The sequence below is a fragment of the Primulina huaijiensis genome, chromosome 11 (assembly GCF_012295235.1).
Source record: "Primulina huaijiensis isolate GDHJ02 chromosome 11, ASM1229523v2, whole genome shotgun sequence".
In the NCBI taxonomy this organism is placed as follows: domain Eukaryota; kingdom Viridiplantae; phylum Streptophyta; class Magnoliopsida; order Lamiales; family Gesneriaceae; genus Primulina; species Primulina huaijiensis.
In genome coordinates, this window is record NC_133316.1 from 12,013,289 (window position 1) to 12,040,260 (window position 26,972).

Here is a 26,972-nt window from a genome sequence, read left to right on the forward strand (position 1 = left end):
AAAGCAAATCAAAGGTGGCAGAATCTGACAGCGATGATTCAGAACCTGAGAGCTTGAGCTACTCCAGTGATGAGGAGGAGGAAGTCAAGTGTTTAATGGCTGATGACACAAAAGTAGAGTCAACTAGTCAACAGGTATTCGACTTTAGCTCAACTGATTTCACATGAGATGAACTTATTTCTACACTTCATGACATGGTTAATGAGTATCACAAGCTTGCCTTATCTTTTAAGAAGGCCAGAGCAAAGCAAACTGATCCCAAAGACAATAAAACTGAAAATGATTACTCAGTTGATTTGTTGAGTCTTAAACGGGATATTGTTGTGCTCAATGCTGAAAGAAGCAAGAATCAATCAATGATTCAGCAGTTGATGCTTGAGAATTCAAAGCAAACTGAGCTTATTAAAGCATGAAATAAATCATCAGTTGCATTAGCTGAAATAAAAGATAAACAAAAATCAGTTACTGATAAAACTTGTTTTGGGTTCAGCAAAAAAGATGAAACTTCCACTAGTGATACTTAGCCAAAGCTGAACATGAGCAAAGGGAAATATATTCACTTTGTAAAATCAGCTGTGGTACAAGAACAAATTGAGCCAAGTAAACCAGTTGAACAGCCTATTGAAAATAAGAACAAGACTAGAAGGTATGGTATTGGTTACAGCCCAAAAATTTTAACTGATTCACAAAATCAGGCATCAAAAAGGTTCAGAAAGAAATATTCAAATGGCTACTCTAATTACTATAACAGCAAGCCAGTTCAGAGAATATATCGACTGAACAACCAGTTGAACAAAGCTAAAGTTCATATTGCTTCATCTGCACACTACACATCAAGCACACACAAGCCAAGAAACAACATATGAAACACAACAACTGGAAAGTCAGTTAGACTGATCCAAGTCTGGGTTCCTAAAGGACTAATCAGTTTAGGACCCAAATAGATGTGGGTACCAAAATTATATACTGTGTGTGATTGCATGTGACAGGTACAAAAAAAAGAATCAATCTGATATTTGGACAGTGGATGCTCGCGTCATATGATAGGGGATGCAAATTTGCTATCCCAACTGATCAAATACACTGGTCCAAGCATCAGGTTTGGAGACAACTCCAAAGGTAAAACTGTGGGTTAGGGTAAGCTTATCCATGATAATTTTACTATCCAAGATGTTTTACTAGTTGAGAATTTGAAGTATAACTTGATTAGCATCAGTCAGTTATGCGACAATAAATTCTCAGTTCAGTTCGACAAACACACTTGTTCAGTTAGAGACTCAAATGATGAGGTCATACTAACTGGCAATCGTTATGAGAACACCTACAAAGTCAGTTGGACTGAACAACTTTATGCACCAGTTTGTCTTAAAGCTTCCAAATCTTCTAAGAATTGGTTGTGGCATAAGAGGTTGAACCACCTAAACTTTAAATCTATTACTTATCTGAGTAACCATGATCTTGTAACTGGTTTGCCCAAAATAGAATTTTCAAAAGATAAAATTTGTTCAGCATGTCAGTTTGGTAAGCAAGTAAGATCATCTTTTAAAAATAACGGTTGTAAATCATCTTACCGATGCTTAGAACTGTTACATATAGATTTTTTTGGTCCTATATTAGTCATGAGCTTAGGAAAAATGAAATACACTTTAGTAGTCGTGGATGACTATTCAAGATTTACTTGGGTTATTTTTCTCAAATCCAAAGATCAAACTGCTGCACAACTGATTAAACTTTTCAAAAGACTTTTAAATGAAAAATCAGTTGGGATTGATCGAATAAGGTCTGATCGAGAGACTGAATTCATCAATCAAAATCTTTCACTATTTTTAGAAAGTACTAGGATCAAGCATGAGCTCTCAGCAGCAAGAACTCCTCAGAAAAATGGTGTAGCTGAGAGAAGAAATCAGACCCTTAAAGAAGTTGCTAGAACAATGCTTGATGATTCTGGTATTTCTCAGAGATTTTGGGCAGAAGCAGCAAACACTGCATGTTACACTCAGAACAGATCAATGATTAATAAGAATCATTTGAAAACACCATATGAGATCTGGCATGGACGCAAAAGTGTGGTTTCATATTTCAAAATATTTAGCTACAGATGTTTTATTCTTGATAATGGAAAAAATCATTTAAAAACTTTTGATGCTAAGTCTATAGAGGGAATATTTCTTGGTTATTCTTCAGTTGGTAAAGCTTACAGATTTTTTAACAAATGCACTTTGAATGTAGAAGAATCTATTCATGTTGTATTTGATGAATCTGTGCTAACCGATAAGCCAACTGATCCAGTTGAACTAGTTGATCGCCTTACAAATATTAGTTTGGAGGATGATAATGAAGAAGATAATCACATTAATCGAAACATCCTTCAAACACCAGAACCAGAAGTGTTGGATCAATCAGTTGAATAAGAAATTGTTACTGATAATCAGTTGATGGAGCACAATGATTATATTCAGTTACCATCTGATACAGCTCCAACTGAAACTGAAGAAAACATTCAGTTGCCAACTGAGGCAGTTGCTGATATGAATGCAACAAATACTGAGCTCAGATGGAAAAAATCACATCCACCAGAATTGGTGATAGGTAATCCATCAATTTAGTTGGATATTCAGATGCAGATTATGCAGGATGTGAGCTAGATCGTAAAAGCACCAGTGGATCTTGTCAGTTTCTAGGAGATACACTGATCCCATGGTTCAGCAAGAAGCAAACATCCATAGCTACTTCCACAACTGAAGCAGAATATCTTGTTGCTGTGCCCAACTGCTCTGGATTCAGCAACAACTGAAAGATTATTGAGTCGATGCCAAAGAATCTCCCATATTTTGTGATAATAGTAGCACAATTGGGATAACATACAATCTAATTCTTCATTCAAGGACCAAGCACATTGATGTCAGTCATCATTTCATCATAGATCATGCTATGAAGAAAGCTGTCAAACTGGAATATGTACCAACTGAACAACAAGGTGCTGACATTTTCACCAAACCATTACCAAAGACTAAGTTTTCTCACTTTCACAATATATTTGGTTTAATTGACTTGTCTTAATTATATCAGTTTTATTGTTGTTATGTAAGTTGCTGTTCATTTTTAGTCAGTTAGTCACTTATCAGTTATTATCCATTCAGTTAGTGAACTGTTTGTCAACAGATGAGTTAGTTTTGCAGATAAGAAAAGAGACAACAATGAATCGTAACAACAATTATCTTGAATAAAATCAAAACCAAGTTACACGATTCATTTCTCTCTCAACGGCATCTTGCTTGAGGGATATCCAGTTATACATATCATGGCAATTAAGTCTTCTGAAGGCATCTAAAGAGGAGATCTTTTCAGCATATTCCACTCCTTCCTCAGCATCACATGCAACAGAACTTGATCAGTGGCAAGCTCTGAAATATGGCTGACTTCAAAACGCCGCTTATACTTTCTTGCAGTAGCTCTTTGTTTGTAAGTAGGAACCAATCCATTAAGCTGAACGGTCTGGAGATCTTGCACCTTGATCCAAGAGGACATGACTTTAACCAGACATATTCTTCAATGGTTTCCTTCAAACTCTCTAAACGACAGAGTGTTGATGCAGAAACGGGGACGTTGGAACTACTTGAACTATCCATGTGTGCTTATTTGTTATCATCTAATGTCTTTGCTCTTATTTATAATCTGGCTGATATTGGAAAAATAGAAGAAGACGAAGAGGCTCAAGTCGACTAAAAGCTTTTGACTTATCCAGACTGAGTTTTTCCTACTTTTTCTTTTATTTATATGCATTTATTGAGGGGGAATATCGGATAAAAATGATTAACTGAGAAGACAATAGTCAGTTAGTCTTCAACTGAACTGAATCAGCTTTCAACTGATTAATCGTTAAATATTCCATAATAAGTGATGTGACTGATTGTGTACGTATTTAATTCATGTATTTCAATGAATAGTGTTTTGAAACGTGGACCCACGAAATCCATTATTCCACACACGTTTTTATCACACGTACACACGTTTTTATTCAAATTATCATGGACTGACACGTGTCCAAAATTTGAACCGTCACATACATATCCATTTCAGTTTTCTTTACTCTTACTTTGATCTACTGAGCAAATCTAAACTCAGAACTCTCTTTCTCGTAGAAAATCAACTCATCAGCATTGGCAAACCAAATTCCAGCTCACATTCTGAATGCTATGGCAATCAATTTTGCCTCAGTTATGTCTGTTCTTGATGAAGCCGTGAAGTGCATCTTTAACAAACTGGAAGCTGCTTGACTCAAGATGTTTTTGGGATTATTTTCCCAGGAGATTTATCCTAAGGAGATTCAGGATCTATATGCCAATGATTACGTCTCTGCTGATGGCAACATCACAACTACTGTTAATAGTCAGCTGCTGATTATTGATGAAGACTCCTTAAACACTCTATTTCAGATGCCTACTGATGGGCCAGCTAATATTTCTGAAGTTAAAGCTTCTGACATTGAGGAGATGCAAACATTCCTATCTGGAGACAGACGGAAAATCAAAATTTCCGATCCGAAGAAGAAACTTAAGCCGGAGGTTCAGTTGCTGGCTGATATTGTGGCCAAAGGACTACTGGCCAAGGCAGAATCATTTGCTGCTCTCACTTTGGAAAAATTTCAAGCTATGACTGCTATCATGGCTGAGAAGAGACTGAACTAGAGAAGTATCATCTTCACCATTCTGAAGAACATGTTTCAGTCTTCAAAGCAATCAAAGGGATATGATGTTCAGCTCAGCTTCTGCTGAAAACCAAGGGGTTGGTGGGTGATGATTCTGAGAGATCATCAAAGTTTAAAGTCTTCAATGCCAATAATGTCCAGCCGCCAAAGCCCAAACTGGACATCTATCCTGAGCAATTTTTGAAGGTGAAGAATGAAATTGGGATGCAGGAGGCTCCCAAATCAGTTTAGAAAACCAGAAAGCCACCTCAGAAGAAAACAATCAAGTGAAAACTGTTGTCAGTGAGACTAAATCCGAGAAGACTCCTCCTCCAAAGATCTCCAAAAAGCCTCGGACTCTGTAGACCAAACCAGTAGCTGCACTGGTCACAATCCCAACTGAAAAACTGAAACAATCTGCAGCGGAAGAGCCAATCAAGGATACACCGCAGAGGGCAGTTTCAACCAAAACTTCAACTGAGGTTCAGTTACCTCCTCCAGCTGCTCAACAAAAGAAGACTATCAACGAATCTGGTGGTAAGAAGAAATCTGCTGCATTTCAAGCTCCACTAATCACTATCTTTGGCCGAACTTCTCTGCCTTTTTCAAGACCCAAGGGAATAGTGATTAGAGAAAACATTGATGCAACTACATAAAGGCTGAACATCCCTCATGATCTGACTGACACAAAGGGAAAGTGCAAAATGGCAGAAGATCCCAGACCCACAAATGTGATTCAAACTCACATTGATCTGATTTGGACCGAGATCAATGAGTTTTCAGAAAGTAAGCTTAATGCTTATGATAAATGAGTCCTGTTCAAAACTGATGTGTTTTCCAGGCAACTAGAGATAAAGTCAGTTTTGAAGAAATTTGTTGACCTGGAAACTATAGTTCTGAAGATGGTGAAAGCGGCTACAATTCGTCAAGCTTTGCAAAAGAAGAAGTATTTCTTTGATCAGATACGTGCAAAGAAGCTAAGTCAAATGGTCGTTCAGCTGCGACAAAACTATGATCCCACCAGCCCAACTGCCTTTAATTGCAAAGCAGTTCATGATCAGCAGGACTCCGATCTTATCACACTATAAATGGCGATTAAACAGTGAGAACTGGACCAAGAATTGACTATTCCAACAAGTTCTCATAATCGTTCATCATAAGAGCAAGCTGAACAAACAGTTCAACAGCAAGAGCAATCCAAGGACTCAGTTGCTGAATCCTCTCAGCAAGCAACTGATCTTTCTTCAAAGGATGAACAACCATCATCTACTGCTCCTCCATCCTCAACTGCAGATATTCAGCTTTATTCTGATGTTGAGCTATCATTGGAAAATATGGATGAGGTCATCAAATCAGTTGCCACTGATATCCAGCTGGAAACATCTAAAGCAGTTGAAGAAATTTTTGCAATTGAAGAACCAGCTGAAAAGGCTACTTCTGTTACTGAACAACCAGCCGAGCAAGCTATTTTTACTGAAGAGCCAGTTCAGTCAGCTGACATGACTGAACAGGAAGTTATTGAAGAAACTGTACAGGCTCAGCTGCTCTTGGCACAAACTGAATACGTGCGAGCTGAAGAGCAAGTCGAAGGTTCAGTTGTTCAACCAACTGAAGAACCAGTTTCTCAACAAGCTGATTCACAAAATGAAGAACCAACTGATACATCTGCTGTTCCGAATCTTTCTTCTTCTCCACAGCTTCAACAGGAAGCCATACCAGAACATGATTCAGAAACGGTAACACTCGAAACAGAAACAACTGACAGGGCTCTGGTTATCTTCAATCAAGGAAACAGCGAACAAGAACCAGAAACCTCTGGAGTCGTGTCTCCTGGTGGATCAATGGAACTTGAATCCTTATTTGAAGAAATTCAGTCAATTCAGAACAACCTTTTTCAGAGAAAGTATCTAAGGCTGAAAGCCGAGGATGGGAATATGGTTGACCCAGAATTGACATAATAAAGACGGCCCTCATCACCAAAGAAAGGGAGAGCTTTGCCCATTCTAATTAGAAAGATCCGGCTACCCAGCTAAGAAAGATTTCTAATAACAAAAAAAGCGAGGATCCGAAGAAGAAGAGTAAGCGAATGATGAATGCCATTTCTGATATCCAGTCTACCCAGTTCGTTCTTCAACTGAAGTTCAACTCTTCCAATGAGTTTACCATGGGGAGACTACAAAAAATTCAAAAAGATGTGACATCTCTATTCTTTTAGATGGATGAACTTAAAAAGGATAGAGCGTCGATTGAAGCTCATTTTCAGACCCAAGCTTTATTCGGAAGGCGCATTGACTTTCTTGAAAAGTCTGTCTCCAAAAGAATGGATTTGTTACAGGAAATCGTACTAAATGCTATGTCAGACGTCGCCTCGGTTGTTCGTGTCTTATCCAAAAAGATTGATGCGTTTGACAAAAAAGGGGAAAAAAGAGAAGATAAAGATCAACATAAGTAATCAACTACGAGATTAGCTTCACATATTTTTGGAGCTTATGTTAGAACAGTTAAGGAGATTCTTGTATTCTAGAAGATTATTTTATTTCTTCATTCTTTGTATGAATCTGTACATTGAAAGAGTTATAAAATATTATTTTATCTACACAGAGTTCAGTTGATCAGTTCATTTATTAAGTTTTGTCAAACACCTAAAAAGGAGAAATTGTTGGAAACTGAATTTCGGATTTTTGACAAACTGATTGCTTAAAAGATTGAACGAACTGATCGAAAATATGCAAACTGATAGTTGCCTTTAACTGTAGACTAATGCGGTAAATATCAAAGGCAACTGAACCAACTGAACTGAACTACGCAGAAAACTGACTGATCAGTTGGATCAGTTGCTACAAACAGTTGTGAGCTTATCAGTTATTGCTTATCATCTGATCTTTCAACTGTACACATCAAGAATAAGGACGTTCAACCGACAACAGTACAAAGCAGACTGGAACTAATTAAAGGAGAGCCGCATTTCAGAAAAGCTGCATTGTACGAATGCCAGAGGAATGTTTACGTGTCAAACAACGGATAAAAAAATTCAAATTGTATTAATTATTATCGTTGGAAGAGAAGCCTATAAATAGCAGAGAAGAGCAGCTGAATAGAAACGAAGTTACAAAAACAACACACGAATTACTTGCAATCACTATGCTGAAATTCTTCTAAGATTCAAAAGATTCAAAGCTCACACTTAACGTATATACACATAGTATTCATGCTATACTTCAAGTTTTCTAGCACAAACTATCGTTGTTGTAAAACTCGATCTTAAAGAGATCAGTTGTGCTAAGCCTTTTTCAAGTCCAGTTGAGTACTGTGAATTATATTGTAAACTAAGAGTTTCAGTTTTTGTATTGTTAAGTCCAAACTGAAGTGGGTCTGTACAATTGTTTTTATCGATCAAAGTCTTTTAGTAAATATCATAACCTTGTGATAGAAGGGGTGACGTAGAAGTGATTGAAATCTCCGAATATCCATAAAATCTTGTGTGCTATTACTTCAGTTTTTATTCTATCTATCAGTCAGTTTATTCCGCACTTTATTGTTAACTGATTGATATTGACTGACAAAATTTCGAGCTTCAGTTTTTCACTAAACTGACTCAATATTTGAAAAGGTTGTGAAAATCGTTAAATGTTTATTCAACCCCCTTTATAAACACTCTTTCACCAATTAACCGATCCTATCATATGATTTCTAATACTTGTGATTGTATATGTCTTATTTGCTACTCATGTTTAGAACGTGCTGAGTCATTAGACTCACTAGGTTTGAATGTTGCAGGAGTTGATGATATTTAGGGAGACGCTGACGCTTGAGTGGATCGAGTGCGGCAGTACATTCCCGAAAAACATTTACTTTCCGCATTAGCTTGATAGATAAAAGATTTAAAAGATTATTGTTGAAGAATTTATTAGATATTTTTATGCTTTATGTTGATGTTAGTTGATATTTTTAAAGGTCAACGTAGGATTTTTGGTTAGTTGACGATTTTGAGATTTTTATGCAATAGAGATTTCAAATGTTAAATTATTATGATTTATGGAAATGTTAAGTTATTTTAATTAGTAATTTTTGTGTTTATGTTTCATATAAATTAAAAAAAATTTACTAGAGGACGTTTCAGTTGGTATCAGAGCCAAGGATCCCCAAAGGGTTGTATACAGCTACTCCGAGAAGCTCAAGAAGTCACGCCTTAAGTATATATGTATTTACTGCTTTTGATTTTATATGTTGAACTTTAAATGCTTTTACGATACATGATACAGAGGCTAGTTGCATGTTCCATTTAAAATGTTAAAATTGGTTATGGAAATTGATTGGGCTAATGACGAACTTATAGGAGAATAGGTTGCATGCTCTACTTGAGGTGGATTTAGGAGATAACATTGGAAATTTTTGGGATATAAATACAATTTTCGAGATTATAAGAACCAAAATGAAGAGGGAAGTCAAGCTAACAGGGTTAAGTATGAAGTAAATAAGGGAGTGACAAGTGAAAGAATTACACTTAATTTATATGCCAATCTATTTGAATTATGTTGGTTTCAGACATAATTACGCTTGGTATTTGTTGTTTTTGTGCTGTGCAAGAGATAAACGACTTTTGGACGAATGATGGCAATTAGGAGCAATTTTTAATGTCGAACCATTGATGAACTGGAGCAGAAGCACTAAGGATCAAGCACTGCAGCGCTAAGACTTCTAGGATCAGGCCAAGCGCCTAGGCGCCGACTATCAGCGCCGCAGCATTGAACTGCCGAGCAACTAGCGCCTAGGCGCTGCCTCTCAGCGCCGCGGCGCCAGATAATGCGAACCCCAAGCGCCTGGCAGCGCCGAAGTGCCACACCCTTGAGGATCGGGCGCGAGCAGTGCCGCGACGCTAATGGCGACGAGAACACATCTAACGGGCTTTCGTTTAAGGCTTGGACGCGGAAATAAAATAGAGAGACGAGGGATCAAAAAGGAGGGCCGTTTTGGAGAAGAAAAGACAGGAGAGAACAAGAGCTAACACAGAGGCGACGATCCGGAGCGCGAAGATCGATCACAAATACGAAGAACGACATATCTTGGGACAGAGACGACACTTCGAATTTGTCATCTATTCTTTCGCTTCTATATTTTATTGTGTTGCAATGTCTAAAACGTTGAACATTTTTTGTTTTTGCTTAGATTTTGTTATGAACTAATTTTTTATTCTAGAGGATGATGTAGCTTTGTCGATACAATAATTTGACGTGGTTGTTTATTTGATTGAATTCCGTTGGGTTTAATTGTGTTTCTTTGCGTTTATTCCACTGCAATTTACTGGCCATAAATTGTGTGTTGTCTGATTAATTATACAATTCGGGAGAAGGATTAGGATTATAGATCATTAGAGACACATCGTTGAATGTTTATATTGTGACACCCTAAACAAAAAGGTGCATAAATACATTTTAAAGTTTATTAGTATAATTAAATCTTATTATTTTTGAATTTTTACCACATTATTTTTCGGTACAAATTTTATTTGTCCAAAATATCTAGAAATACATTAAAATACATCACAATACACTTAAAAATTCATCAAGTACTATAATGTTCTCATTCCAATACCAAATACCCAAAATATAATAAAATATTATAATTAAGCTCAACGTATATTTTAATTAGTAATTAAGTACAATGTATATAATCATTAGGTTCAATGTAAGATAATTTATAATTAGGTTCAATGCATATAATCATTAGGTTCAATGTAATATAATTTATAATTAGATTCAATGTATATAATCATTAAGTACAATGTATTCTAACTAAATACAAAGTATTTAAATGTATATAAGTATATAATAATATTAAGTTTTGGATAAACATCATCTCTTTTATTTAATAAATAATAAAATAAATATGGATAAGTATGAATTCCTTGGCTATATATACCTAAACGCCTTTCTCATTTTCAATTCACAATTAACCGAGAGAGAAGAAAGAAACGAAAGAGGGAAGAAGAAAGGAAAGAGGAAAAGAGAAAAAAAATATATATCCCTTTCCGAAAAATTCCAATAAATCACCAACTATTCACTTCATATCTTAAAGCAATATAGCACTGGAGTTGATGTAAAAAGATCGAGCAAGAACAAGAAAATCAAACCAAGATATTCCAAAAAACGGCAACGGAATCCCGTTTCTAGCTAGGTAATCTACGCTCATCTTTCTTATAGCTACACATCAAACTAGAGGTTGACTTGAACACAAAAGTTGTACACCTTGTTGCATAGATAAGGTACATACCATCCGTCGTCCCAAAATATTGACAGAACTAACATTTTCGGAATGCCGGAGTACCTTAGTTCTTCATAAGACGATATTTAAATCTGGTATTGATCGGATAAGAATTTAAAAATACTTTCAACATAAGAAATAAAGATCTTACAAAGTTACATAAGCTGGAAAAAACCCGGCCGCACGTGGCCGCCGGAAGACCAGTCATGTGCTGGAACCGTCGGCGCGTGTACCTCACGCGCCACCGTATCGCCATTTTTCTGGTGGCCGAACTTTCCTGGTGATGTTTCCGACTTTTTGGCCAACTTTCGTAATGTTTAGAGATATTTTCTATAGAGGCCTAAAAATCCTTACTTGAAAATTTGCGGAAAATTTAATTTTTTTCTTTTAGAATAAATGGAGTGCCTCATTCATACCAAAAACTGCTAAAATATTTAACGTTCAAAACAGCAGCGGAAGAAATTATTACTTGCCAAAATAACAAGTTAAAGTATTCAATAACTAATAAAATATTTGAGCATCAAAATGGCAAGTGCTGAAACTGAGGTCCTCGGGTGCCACTACTGCCGACTCGAGCTAGCTCACTGGTCCCCGCCCTCGATCCCGACATCATCAGTACCTACAACAATCAAGTCTAGTGAGTCTAAAGACTCAACATGCATATATCGTAAATAACGAGTAAATATAGTAAAATTGCATGGGAGTAAAATTTCATGTCATGAGGCATATCGTAAAATGTCGTGTCATGATTAATTATAATACGTGCATAGCTGAACTGAAAATCATAGTGAAACTGTTTGCTCCTTGGAGCCCTGTACTGAAATAGCATATAATAATTTTCTGTGAGATTATGGTCTACGCAAGTGGTCCCTGAACTGAACTGAACTGAGCTGACCGATACTGGTGACCGGACCGATACTGGGGATCGGATTTACGTCTGATCAGACTACTGCCACAGTACTGGGTGAAACAACTGAACTGACCGGTAACTGGTGACCGGGCCGATACTGGGGACCGGACTTAAGCATGATAGTAAAGTGACCACAAGCAATATCGCATAAATCTCAAAATTTGTATTTTTGCACGTAATATAATTAAATAACTGAATTAAATATCCTGTACCCATTTTACTGCTTGGATTGGATCGCTCCCAGGCTCGCTGCAACCTAAATATGCCATGAAAAATATGCAATAGATTTATGGGACCAAACTATACAATAACCTTCAAAAATGTGACAATTACGCCTACCGACTTCGTATTAAATCATGACTCCGAGCCAACCCGAACCAACACTGAACCATCATGTAATCATGATTAAAATACGTCTAAAATGATCAAATAATGCTCCTAAAATGGTGAGGGCCGAAATCTAGGTGAATGGAGGCCAAAACATGAAACGCTCTTTCGAGAGTCAATTTGGCACATCGCACCGTAAATTCTCGTACGACCTCAAAAATGATCCGAATCACGAACGGCCAAAAACATGACCTTCCTAACTCGATGAGGCACTGTCCAGTCCAAGGCCATGGGCTAAAAGCCAACCAAGAACTCGAACGAGCCACTGAACCGTCACAGCAAGTTGCTGTCCAGAAATACAGCAGCTGTGCTTTGGTTTCTTGCGTCGATTGCGAGGCTAATGGCCATTGGGGCTTGAACCACCGACCAAAATCTCTTACCAACATCCCAAGGAATGATTTGAACCATGGCTAAGGGCTTTAGACCAGCCACAATTCGAAATATTCCAGCAACGACCCAAACGTTACAACCGAGAACAAATTCTGCACGTAGGATGCATTGCTTTTGTTTTGCTGTCACGAATCGTTCCAATGGCCATTTGATTGACCATGACACGATCTAGACATCTAGGGGCATGGTATGAACCGTGGCTAAGGGCCATAGGCCAACCAAGATCCACACCATCCCACCAAATTCGAAATACACATGCTGTCAAAATGAGAAGCCGAAGGGGGGCTGGGGCTGTTCTTGCACTTTTAATTAAAAACCGATGCACCATGGACCAAGCCTCCAAAAGGGCGACTTAGTCACGTCTTAGACATGCTAGGGAAGTTATCTAACCATGGCTATAGGCTTTGGGGCAGCCATGATCAGATTCATTTCCTTTGACAGCACACGCAGAATTTTCGAAAACACAAATGGCTAAGAATGAGAAGCTGCTGTCATTTCTCGTTTCCAGCGGGTGTGGGGCTCGAATGAATGGACCAAAGTGATCCTAATACATCCTATTACATGTCTATAAGTCGCCTTGGGAGCCTGGAATCGAACCAATACCTGAAACCCACAAAACAAAGCAACCCGTGAAGCACAAGAGAAAAACCGAAAAATTCTGCATGTTGCATTTTCTGAAATCTCTTGATGTATTTCGGTTTTAACATGGAAATGATGATCATGTAATGAAAAATAATTGATAATAGGACTTGATTGAAGAGTCAAGGAAGAATATATGCATGCCTGGTTTCGTTTGAAAGAAAAACGAAAAGAACGAGACGATCCGGCGCGGAGGAGGTGGAGCGTTTTCTTTTCTTGCTTGCTACTCGATTTTCTCTCCTAATTCTTGCTAGGATGCTCACGGTTTTTTACACTATGAAATGCCTCTGAATTTCGGTCATGGGGGAGGGGAAGTGATGGTTAGGAGAGTGAGGGAAAATGAGTGCAATATAGGTGGAAAAAGCAAGACCAAGTCTCCATTTTATTTTTTTGAAATTTGAATTTTGGTTGCTAACAAATATTTGTTGGGGAGAGAAATGGATGGGGTGACCGATTCTTCATGCTAGACTAGGTTAGGATATTGGTTAATAATTAATTAATTAAGGTGGATAAAGAATTAAAAAGATTAGTATGCTAACTCAACAAAGAATGGGTCAAAAGGTGATGAGTTGGAAATGACTAGTCTAGATACTAATGACCGAAAATTCAATAATATATGGAGGGGAAATGTTGATTATTTACTAAATTTATAACCCTTATAAGCCTTACCTATCCTTTAATTAATTTAGTGAACTAACCCCTTAATTATGGAACTTAATTGAATTTACTTTCTACTCACCTCAAGTTGCTTAAATAAATCCTCAAACCTCCTTAATAATTTAAATTAACTTACTTGCTAGCTAAAATAAATTCCGGAAATATTTTCTAAATCTTAAATTTTATCTCTAAACTCCAACTCCAGCCCGGCCTTACTGAAATAACTGAAAGGATAAAAATTTAAACTACTACGTAAAATAATTAAATTTAAATACTCATGCAATAAAAATCATTTTAAAATACTAGAATTATGCATGGCTTATACGTAGTCTAAGTTACGGGTTCTACAATTCTTCCCCCCTTAAAAGAAATTTCGTCCTCGAAATTAAGACTCACCGAATAACTCGGGGTACCGACTCCTCATCTCTGGCTCTGACTCCCACGTAGCTTCCTCCTCTGAATGGTTGAGCCACTTGACTTTGACTCGCCTAACCAGCTTGTTCCGAAGCTTCTTCTCCTGCCTGTCTAGGATCTGCACTGGCCTCTCCTCATAAGATAGGTTCGGAGTGAGCTGCAACGGCTCGAAGTTTAAGACATGCGAAGGATTCGCCATGTACTTCCTCAGCATAGAGACGTGAAAGACATTGTGTACTCCGGCCAGATTCGGCGGAAGAGCCACACGATAGGCTAGCGTCCCAACTCTGTCGAGGATCTCAAATGGTCCAATGAATCTCGGACTGAGCTTCCCTTTCTTTCCGAATGTCATGACACCCTTCATCGGTGCCACCTTCACGAAAACATGGTCGTCGACAGCAAACTCTAACTCTCTCCTTCTCTGATCTGCATAGCTCTTCTGTCGACTCTGAGCAGTCCTCATTCTATCACGGATCTGGGCTACTACATCGACAGTCTGCTGTATAATCTCTGGACCCAACTCTGCTCTCTCTCCTACTTCATCCCAATGAACAGGAGATCTGCACTTGCGACCATATAGTGCTTCATACGGAGCCATTCCTATAGACGACTGAAAGCTGTTGTTATAGGTGAACTCTACCAATGGCAAGTTCGACTCCCAACTCCCTGAGAAGTCAATGACGCAAGCACGGAGAAGATCCTCCAAGATCTGAATAACTCGCTCTGACTGCCCATCTGTCTGCGGATGGAAAGCTGTGCTAAACAGCAACTTCGTACCCATGGTCGAATGCAAACTCTTCCAAAACGAGGAAGTAAATCGGGGATCTCTGTCAGACACGATAGAAACTGGAATGCCGTGAAGTCGGACTATCTCTCGGATATACAACTCCGCATACTGAACCATAGTGAAAGTCGTCTTAATAGGCAAGAAGTGCGCTGATTTGGTAAGACGATCTACAATCACCCAGATAGCATTCGATCCTCTGGCTGACTTCGGCAATCCTGTCACAAAATCCATGGTAACGTTCTCCCACTTCCACTCGGGAATAGGAAGAGGCTTGAGCAAACCTGCTGGTCTCTGATGCTCGGCCTTCACTAACTGGCAAGTCAGACACTCGGATACAAATCGTCTGATGTCTTTCTTCATCCCAGGCCACCAATACAATAGCTGTAGATCTTTGTACATCTTCGTACTCCCTGGATGAATAGAGTACGGCGACATATGGGCCTCTGATAAGATGTCTGCTCGGATAGAATCACTGCTAGGAACCCATATCCTGTCTCGGTATCTCAGTATGCCGTCGCTGACTGAATACAAAACACTGCCCTTGGCCTCATCTCTCTGCTTCCACTTGGCCAACTGCTCATCTGCTGCCTGACCACTGCGAATACGGTCAAGAAGGGAAGACTGAATGGTCAAGGTAGATAGACGGGGAACTCTACCTCGAGGATAAGTCTCAAGATCAAACCTCTGCATCTCAAACTGAAGAGGTCTCGAAACTGCCAAATGAGCCATCACTGCAACTTTTCTGCTCAGTGCATCTGCAACTACATTAGCCTTACCCGGGTGGTAGCTAATGTCACAATCGTAGTCTTTCACAAGCTCCAACCAACGCCTCTGACGCATGTTCAGCTCCTTCTGCGTAAAGAAATACTTGAGGCTCTTGTGGTCGGTAAAGATCTGGCACTTCTCTCCATACAGATAGTGCCTCCAAATCTTCAAGGCAAAAACTACGGCGGCCAACTCTAAATCATGGGTAGGGTAGTTCTTCTCATGAGTTTTCAGCTGTCTAGAAGCATAAGCTATCACCTTCCCATGCTGCATCAATACGGCGCCAAGACCGAGCTTCGAAGCATCGGTATACAGAACAAACTCACCGGGCCCTGACGGCATGGCCAAAACTGGTGCTGAGATAAGAGCTTGCTTCAAAGTGTCGAAGCTCTTCTGACACTCCTCGCTCCAAACAAATTTCACATTCTTCTTTGTCAGTGCTGTGAGTGGAACTGCAATCGAGGAGAATCCCTTGATGAACTTCCGGTAATATCCTGCTAGGCCAAGAAAACTGCGGATCTCGGATGCATTCTGAGGCACTACCCAATCTCTGACTGCTGCAACTTTCGCTGGGTCCACCTCAATGCCACTGCTAGAAACAATGTGGCCTAAGAACGCCACCTTCTCCAACCAGAATTCGCATTTACTGAACTTTGCGAATAGTTTGTGCTTCTGCAATGTCTGCAACACTGTAGTCAGATGCCTGCTGTGATCCTCCCGATTCTTGGAGTAGACGAGGATGTCGTCTATGAATACTATCACGAACTGATCGAGGTACGGCTGAAATACGCGATTCATGAGATCCATGAAGATCGCTGGCGCATTCGTCAAACCGAACGGCATCACAAGGAACTCGTAGTGGCCATAACGAGTCCTGAAAGCTGTCTTCGAAACATCAGCATCTCTCACTCTCAACTGGTGATAACCGGAACGCAGATCTATCTTAGAGAAAATCGAAGCTCCCTGCAACTGGTCAAACAGATCCTCAATCCTCGGAAGTGGGTATTTATTCTTCACTGTAACCCTGTTCAACTCCCGATAGTCAATACAAAGTCTCATCGAGCCATCCTTCTTCTTAACAAACAAGACTGGCGCGCCCCAAGGTGAGAAACTAGGGCGAATGAACTCCTTGTCAAGAAGTTCCTGAATCTGCTTCTTAAGCTCTGCCATCTCTGTCGGGGCTAGTCGATACGGCGCTTTTGAGATCGGAGCCGTACCTGGCATAAGCTCGATGGAAAACTCCACCTCTCTCTCAGGTGGAACACCAGAGACGTCCTCAGGGAAAACGTCTACGAAGTCTCTAACAATCGGAACATCTGAGGCTGACTGACTGGGTGCCTCGGGGACAGATATAAAAGTTGCTAAAAATGCCCGACACCCTCTATGCATGAGCTTTCTAGCCTGAACATATGGAATAATGCGCGGTAAAGGAAAGTACCTGTCCGGCTCAAATAAGAACTGAGTCATCCCAGGCGGTCGAACTAGAATGGATCTCCGCTGAAAGTCGATCAAAACTCTGTTCCGCGATAGCCAGTCCATCCCCAGAATGATGTCAAACTCTGGCATCGGCAATAAGATGAGATCCGCATAAACAAGATTTCCATGCAGCTCAAGGTCTATGTCTCGGATCACGCTGGTGGCGGTTATCTCCTCTCCCGAAGGCAATGACACCGAATAGGCTACATCTAGCCCGATGGTCTTAACTTTGAGAAAGTTTGCAAAGACCTCTGAAATAAATGAGTGGGTAGCCCCTGAATCTATCAGGGCTTTGGTAGCTGAGCCAGCTATGAAAATTCTCCCTGAAAGTTCGGAACACTAAGCTGAACCCAAATAATCACAAGAGCTAAGCTTATAGACATGCAAAGGTCACAGTTCTTCTAACTAAATCCCGAAAATAATACTGAGTAGAGCATGCAATCCTATCGCAATTCTAAGTTCAAAATCTTAATCCCGATTCCCAAAACATTGGAATGCAAATGTAACTTAAAGCTGTAAGGTACCTGTCATCAGCATGGTGTCAGGGTTCGTCTCCGCAGCATGGAGAGCAAAAACTCTGCCTTGGGTAGGCAGATTCTTCCGGGGGCACTGCCGTAGCATGTGGTCCGTGCTGCCACACTTAAAACATTTCCCTGAGCCAAACATGCATGCTCCCGGATGACGGCGTGAGCACTTGGGACAGACTGGGTGCTCAAAGGTCCTCGGGACGACACGTCCCTGCTGCTGCTGCTGCTGCTGCTGCTGCTGAGGTCCTCCTCTGTTCCTGGGCGGGCCGTGATACGGCCTCTTATGCTGATGCTGGTGCTGCTGAGGAGGAGGACGGCGGTGTGGTATCTGAACTGGTCGCTTTCCCAAGCGATCCCTCTCTATATCTCGCTGGTCCTGCTCTGCGGCCAGAGCTCTGGAGACGGCGACCTCGTAAGTAGTAGGGTCAGACACCCTAACATCACGGCGCAAGATCGGCCGTAAACCCACCAAGAAATGCATCAACTTGGCTTTAGCATCGTTCGCGATCAAGGGCACAAAGTGACAACCCCTCTCGAACTTACGGATGAACTCCGTAACCGTCAGATCCCCCTGTCTAAGGCTCATAAACTCCGTGGTCAATCGGGTGCGCACCTCATCCGTAAAATACTTGGAGTAGAATACCTCCGTGAAACGTGTCCATGACAGGGTAGCCAAGTTAAGGGCTACTGAAGCTCCTTCCCACCATAAGCGGGCATCTCCTCCGAACAGATAAGAGGCACAACGAACTCGATCTGCATCTCCAAGCTCCATGAACTCGAAAATAACCTCGAGGGACTTGATCCAGCCCTCGGCAACCATGGGGTCCGTCGTCCCAGAAAACTCCTTTGGACGCATCTTCATGAATCTCTCGTATACTGCCTCAGGCTCTGTCGGCCTGGTCGCCACAGCATTGTTCTCCGCAAACTGCGCGAAGAACCGAGTCATCCCAGCTAGCATCTGGGCATTCATGTCCGGTGGTGGTGGAGGTCGTAAGTCTCTCTCCTGCCTCTGCTCCTCCCTGTCCTCCTGGCGAGGCTCCTCGTTTATAGTGCGCTCGAGAATGCGTCTAGGGGGCATACTGTTCCATACATAACCCATACGTAACTAACATGCATAATTCCACAATTTATTTAAATTTAAGTACTGAACAATAACATAAATCTGGAAGTAAAACATTTCATGTAAACATGCTGTTAAATAATTCATGCTTTAAATAAAAGGCGTAGCTGTAAGACTTACAGACCGACGACGTGACTTCATGAGCTTCTCGCGGTCAGTAGTAGTGCAATGCTTTACAGAACCATTGCTTTGATACCAGATGTAGAGGCCTAAAAATCCTTACTTGAAAATTTGCGGAAAATTTAATTTTTTTCTTTTAGAATAAATGGAGTGCCTCATTCATACCAAATACTGCTAAAATATTTAACGTTCAAAACAGCAGCGGAAGAAATTATTACTTGCCAAAATAACAAGTTAAAGTATTCAATAACTAATAAAATATTTGAGCATCAAAATGGCAAGTGCTGAAACTGAGGTCCTCGGGTGCCACTACTGCCGACTCGAGCTAGCTCACTGGTCCCCGCCCTCGATCCCGACATCATCAGTACCTACAACAATCAAATCTAGTGAGTCTAAAGACTCAACATGCATATATCGTAAATAACGAGTAAATATAGTAAAATTGCATGGGAGTAAAATTTCATGTCATGAGGCATATCGTAAAATGTCGTGTCATGATTAATTATAATACGTGCATAGCTGAACTGAAAATCATAGTGAAACTGTTTGCTCCTTGGAGCACTGTACTGAAATAGCATATAATAATTTTCTGTGAGATTATGGTCTACGCAAGTGGTCCCTGAACTGAACTGAACTGAGCTGACCGATACTGGTGACCGGACCGATACTGGGGATCGGATTTACGTCTGATCAGACTACTGCCACAGTACTGGGTGAAACAACTGAACTGACCGGTAACTGGTGACCGGGCCGATACTGGGGACCGGACTTAAGCATGATAGTAAAGTGACCACAAGCAATATCGCATAAATCTCAAAATTTGTATTTTTGCACGTAATATAATTAAATAGCTGAATTAAATATCTTGTACCCATTTTACTGCTTGGATTGGATCGCTCCCAAACTCGCTGCAACCTAAATATGCCATGAAAAATATGCAATAGATTTATGGAACCAAACTATACAATAACCTTCAAAAAATGTGACAATTACGCCTACCGACTTCGTATTAAATCATGACTCCGAGCCAACCCGAACCAACACTGAGCCATCATGTAGTCATGATTAAAATACGCCTAAAATGATCAAATAATGCTCCTAAAATGGTGAGGGCCGAAATCTAGGTGAATGGAGGCCAAAACATGAAACGCTCTTTCGAGAGTCAATTTGGCACATCGCACCGTAAATTCTCGTACGACCTCAAAAATGATCCGAATCACAAACGGCCAAAAACGTGGCCTTCCTAACTCGATGAGGTACTGTACAGTCCAAGGCCATGGGCTAAAAGCCAACCGAGAACTTGAACGAGCCACTGAACCGTCACAGCAAGTTGCTGTCAAGAAATACAGCAACTGTGCTTTGGTTTCCTTGCGTCGTTTGCGAGGCTAATGTCCATTGGGGCTTGAACCACCGACCAGAACCTCTTACCAACATCCCAAGGAATGATTTGAACCATGGCTAAGGGCTTTAGACCAGCCAAAATTCGAAATATTCCAGCAACGACCCAAACGTTACAACCGAGAACAAATTCTGCACGTAGGATGCATTGCTTTTGTTTTGCTGTCACGAATCGTTCCAATGGCCATTTGATTGACCATGACACGATCTAGACATCTAGAGGCATGGTATGAACCGTGGCTAAGGGCCATAGACCAACCAAGATCCCCACCATCCACCAAACCAAAATGACACATGCTGTAAAAATGAAGGGCCGAAATGGGGTAAGGGCTGTTCTTGATGTTTTAGTTGAAAACCGAGTAACCATGGACCGAGCCACCAAAAGGGCGACTTAGTCACGTCTTAGACATACTAGGGAAGTGATCCAACCATGGCTATAAGCCCTTAGGGCAGCCAAGATCAGATTCATTTCCCTTTGAGAGCAACATGAGAAAATCGAAACTCAATATGGCAAGAATGGGAAGCTGCTGTCATTTCTCATTTCCAGCGGGTGTGGGGCTCGAATGAATGAACCAAAGTGATCCTAATACATCATATTACATGTCTATAAGTCGCTTTGGGAGCCTGGAATCGAACCAATACCTGAAACCCACAAAACAAAGCAACCCGTGAAGCACAAGAGAAAAACCGAAAAATTCTGCATGTTGAATTTTCTGAAATCTCTTGATGTATTTCGGTTTTAACATGGAAATGATGATCATGTAATGGAAAATAATTGATAATAGGACTTGATTGAAGAGTCAAGGAAGAATATATGCATGCCTGGTTTCGTTTGAAAGAAAAACGAAAAGAACGAGACGATCCGGCGCGGAGGAGGTGGAGCGCTTTCTTTTCTACCTTTCTTCTTACTCGATTTTTCTCTCCTATCTCCCACTGAATTCTCACGATTTTTGGCACTGAAAATGGCTCTGGTTTTCGTTGATGGAGAGGAGAAATAGTGGTTAGGGGAGTGAGGGAAATGGTTGCAAATATAGGTGGAAAAAGCAAGACCAAGTCTCCATTATATTTTTTTTTTGAAATTTGAATTTTGGTTGCTAACAAATATTTGTTGGGGAGAGAAATGGATGGGGTGACCGATTCTTCATGCTAGACTAGGTTAGGATATTGGTTAATAATTAATTAATTAAGGTGGATAAAGAATTAAAAAGATTAGTATGCTAACTCAACAAAGAAAGGGTCAAAAGGGTGATGAGTTGGCAATGACTAGTCTAGATACTAAGGGCCGAAAATTCACTAATATATGGAGGGGAAATGTTGATTATTTACTAAATTTATAACCCTTAAAAGCCTTACCTATCTTTTAAATAATTTAGTAAACTAACCCCTTAATTAAGGAACTTAAATGAATTTATTTTCTACTCAACTCAAGTAACTTAAATAATTCCTTAAACTCCCCTTTTAACTTAAATTAACTTACTTGCTAGCTAAAATAAATTCCGGTAATATTTTCTGAATCTTAAATTTTATCTCTAAGCTCCAACTCCAGTCCGGCCTTACTCAAATAACTGAAAGGATAAAAATTTAAACTACTACGTAATATAATTACATGCAATAAAAATCATTTTAATTTAAATACTAGAATTATGCATGACTTATACGTAGTCTAAGTTACGGGTTCTACATTTTCTAATTAATATAAATTTTGTGAACTTAAGTAAAATCAAACGGGTTAAATTTTGAACAAAAAAATAATCTGGAAATGATCAGCTATTTACTTAAAACTCTAACATATAAATATCATTCATAATATATTTTTAGGACTTGCTCCAACGATTCGGATTACTAATCAAGCCTAAATTGTAAGTTATCAGGTGATTAAATTACTATTCATTCTTCTATTAAAGCTTTTGACATTTGGCCTGAAAATTTCAATAGCATCTATTTAATGTTCAAATATAATCCACAGTTCATTTTGATTACTGATATATTTTCTTGCATATTTATGAATGGATTGATATACTATTAATGAATGGAGTCGACAACAGATTTCGGTCCGGAAATTGAGTCCACTGGACAACGTGGCTTCGTCTCGGAAAGTGAGTCCAATGAACAACGGGTCAAAAGTCTCGGGTATATGGTTCATCTGAACAACGCGCACCGAATATTTCGGTCCGGAGAATGGTTCACCCGGCTCGTAAAAAGATCTTATAAGTGCTCAATTAGAGCCACCAATGTTAATTTATGAAATTTTCATTTATCTATTAGGAATTTTAACATTTCATAGCATTCATAACATCTAATTTGGTATGCATATTACTTCATGCATAATTATTAGGAAGCGCTATTTTAACTTATTTAAAAAGCTATATACTGATTTAAACTCACTAAGTCTTCAAAGACTTAACCCTCTGTTTCTTTTTGTCTATTGTAATTTCCAGACACAGGAACCCCAGAATTGGAACAGGAGGAAAATAACTGAAGCTGAAATAAGAGCATTTGAAAGTTGTGATGATCTGTTCATAAATAAATATTAAACTTCTGCTGTAGAATAATTGTACATTTTTGAAATAAGAATGTAAATATTTGTATATAATCTTTTAATAATAGTAGGAAATATTTAAATTTTTATCTACAATATTTTTTTTTTAATGGTAAAAATAAATATAGCAGTTCAATAAAAAAATATTGTAGAAAATGTGACACTTAGTAAGGGAATAATTATGAATTCCTAAACCGAGCCACATATATCGTTCGAAAGGCGTATAATTTTGACGAGGTTTAATGAGAACATCACTTGCATTTATTAATTAAACTTAGAATTTTATTAGGAATATTTGAATCGAAGTTTGATTGATACAATTTATTCGTCACTTGGGAAAGGGAGAATAAAATAATTAAGTGTTCTTGGCCATTAAATAATTGGAATTCATGAATATAAATCCAACCAGGAAGAATTATTGTGGAAACTTAGTGAAACCACTCCTCTAGATATTTTTTCTCGTTGATATTTCTCCATTCAGTGATTAGATTAATTATTTATTTGCCATTTAGTTGTTTTAGACAAACCAAACATCTATTGATTTTTCTAAATAAAGTTGGGACTATTTTAATTACAAGCACTGATTTATTTTTAGCTTACACTCCTCGTGGGAACGATACTCTACTTCTTTTTATTAAAACTTGACAACCGTGCGCTTGCCAGCGAAAAACGCGCAACAAGTTTTTGACGCCGTTGTCGGGGAATTTGTTGTACCATGTGAAATAGGGGGTCAATTAGGGGAAAAGGCTATCTGTGATTCAGGAGCGAGCGTGAATATAATGCCAAGTTCTCTCTACGAGAAATTTGGACTGAGCCGGTGAAGCCCACAGAACTAAGCTTGGAGACGGCAGATAAATCGGTCAGGACACCGTTGGGTATTGTGGAAGATGTTGAACTTCGGATCGATAAATTGAGGCTTCTAGAAGATTTCGTGGTACTTGACATGGAGAAAAGTATGAACGTTCGCGTCATTCTAGGACGACCATTATTTGCTACTGTTGGAGCCATCATTGACGTGAAACGAGGAAAGTTGACCATGGAGGTTGAAGGTCAAATGGGGGAAATCAAAGCATACAAGAGCTCATACAACCCACCATGAGCAGACTGGTGACAGTCAGGCTGATGACGTTAAACCAAGCGCTTTTTGGGTGGCAACCCAACCAGTATCTTTTATTGACTTCATTTTCTTTATCTGTTTTTATTTTATTTTTCAGTAGTAATTTTTTGCATTTTTATGTTATTGAATTATGAATGTGAAGATTAGACATTGATACATATTTTATTATGCATGTAAAAGTTTAAATGGAGTGTGCAAAGAGCTCAAATATTCCTAATCTCGGGCGTACAGGAGCCACCAACCAGCGCCGCAGCGTCATTTTATGCCAAGATGCAGTGCCTAGGTTCCACATATTGAGCGCCGCAACGCCATTTCATGTGAAAGATTAGCGCCGCGGCACTGACGACACTAGACACTCAGTGCCGCGACACTGAAGGGGCCCAGAGTTAAGCGCCGCGGCGCTAGTTCGTATTATATGAAAAAAAAGGCTGGCCGAGAATTCATTCTTCCATCAGCAAGCACTCAGCGCCGCGGCTCCCCTCCTCCACCACCAAGAATTCGCCCCTCACCATAAATCCTCCACAATTTCTCCTTCAAAACCCCACAATACACCATACAAATCATCTTCAAACCAAATCCACCAAAATTTCTCACTCCTAGCACCTTTTTGACTCAAAAATTTTAAAGAGAATTCTTCAACGAGTCGACACCCGAAGGATTGCAGCATATTTTGGATACCCTATCATAAGGTAACAGTCTTTGGTGTAGTGATTCTTGATTTTAACGCTTGAAATTTGAAAGAATTGAGTTTTGAGTTACGTACACAAGGTGTTCGATGAATTGTCTGAGCGAGTTTGTTGTTGAGAATTGTTTGATTGAGAGTATTTCATGTTAGAAGGGATCATTAATTGATTGATTGTGTTGTTATTGTGGGTGCTGCATTGTTGTAATATTGTTGTGTGAGGCATTGTTGTTGAAAAATTGTTGTTGTGCAGGGTTTATATTGAATTGAATCATGCCTCCGAAAAAGAAGAGCAAGAAGGTTCAGTCTGGGGATGGCGAGTCGTCTATCGTCAGTTTTGATAGACGACGGTTATGGTATGCTGTTGCTGCTGAAAATTACTCTAAATTACAAGAAAAAATCATGCAGCGAGAGAGAGAGATGGATCAGAGCGTCCAGGGGTGTGAGACACTGATTCATGCTAGGCATCTAAATTGGGAAAAGTTTGTGAAACCTCCAGAAGACGCTGTGATTTCCCTTGTGCGAGAGTTTTATGCCAATCTAAAGGTTAAACATGAGGGTTATCATGTGAAGATTCAGGGGCAGATGGTTGCCTTCGATAGCAAAACGATTAATTCTCTGTACTCGATGCCTGATTAAGACATAGATGAGTACGTGTTGTTCATGCGAGAGGCTTATCCATACGAGACAATCATAACAATAATTTGTGAGCTGGGCACGGTTTGGAAGCTCAACAATCAACGAGCCCCGGTCACATTTGCTGCGACGTCTATGAAGAGGGAGGCGTACAAATGGTATCACTTTGTAGCCTCGTGGTTGATGCCATCTGGGCATGTATCTGATGTGACAAAGACGAAGGTAGCGTTGGTGTATTGTATCATCACCGACAGGACAGTGGACGCAGGCTGGGTGATTATGACGTCTATTTTGCAGGCTGCTCGGGGCACCTCTACTGTTAGCATGCCCCATTCGTCAACAATAACTGACCTCTGTCATGTAGCGGGGGTTACTTTTGATGATACTGAGGAACTGATGCGCACGAAAGGAAATATCTCACTCGTTCAACCCCTCCCGAGTGATAAGAGATGGAGACAGATTACTACTGGTCCTGGAGAGGCTTCAAGGAGTGGAGCACGGCCACAACCCCCCTCACAATCACCACACACACGTATAGGGAGAGAACATGCCACACATGAGCGTCTCGATGACCTAGAGCGCATGATGAGGAGACAGTGGCGGATTACACGTGAGCACATGGATTACATGCATGATTTTACTTGTGTGCTTGCACAGCGTTTCCCTGCGACCGGTCCTTCTGATGATCCATTCCCACCACCGCCAGCATTTTCTTACAGACCTATTGAGGATGACGTTGAGTATGATGATGAGGAGGAGGTCGAGCTGTCAGGCGAAGACAGCGAGTCCTGATGCTCGTTGTATGAGGTACGTAATCCCCCATTTCTCTTGGTTTATTACTGTGCATTGGGGACAATCCACGTACTTAAGTTTGGGGGGGTCGTTAATTTTGATTTACCTTGCTTACTTTGATTTGTTAATTTGTTTTGAGTAATTGCATATTTAGTTATTCCTTGCACAGTAGAGTCTAGTCTGAAAAAAAAACAAAAATTTTTTTTAATTATTTATTGCATGATAGAGTCGTTAGAAAGAGTCATGGAGACGTCATTGTGTGGCCGATGATGAGAATGAAGTTGTGGTTATGAAAACATGTGTTTATGATAACTTGAGAGTCTCAAATTTTTGCACTGTCATGTTTGTTGATATTATCGATGTTTAGAGATAATTTACATACCTGTGATGCTAAATAGACAATGGAGATCTGAGTTTTAGTACTTCTCGCATGACATTGACTGACACTTTTGCAAACACAGAGATAATCTAGGTAAATTTTCTCAATATATTTGGCCTGTTTTCATTGTTTACTATCGATTGTTAGCCCATTGAGCCTCGAGTTGATTGAGATGCTTGGCTTTTCTTTGTTCACCTATCTCATACATCATTTTGATTGGACAATGCATGTGATTGGTTTGTATGAGATGACTAACCGATTGACAGAAATCTTGAACTTTCTTGAACAC

The 26,972-nt window shown here is 39.7% G+C and overlaps 1 pseudogene; it reads right to left on the reverse strand.

Annotated features, from left to right (window-relative positions):
• The window catches only part of LOC140988387 (uncharacterized), a 119,238-nt pseudogene that overhangs the window by 37,805 nt on the left and 54,461 nt on the right, over positions 1-26,972 (reverse strand).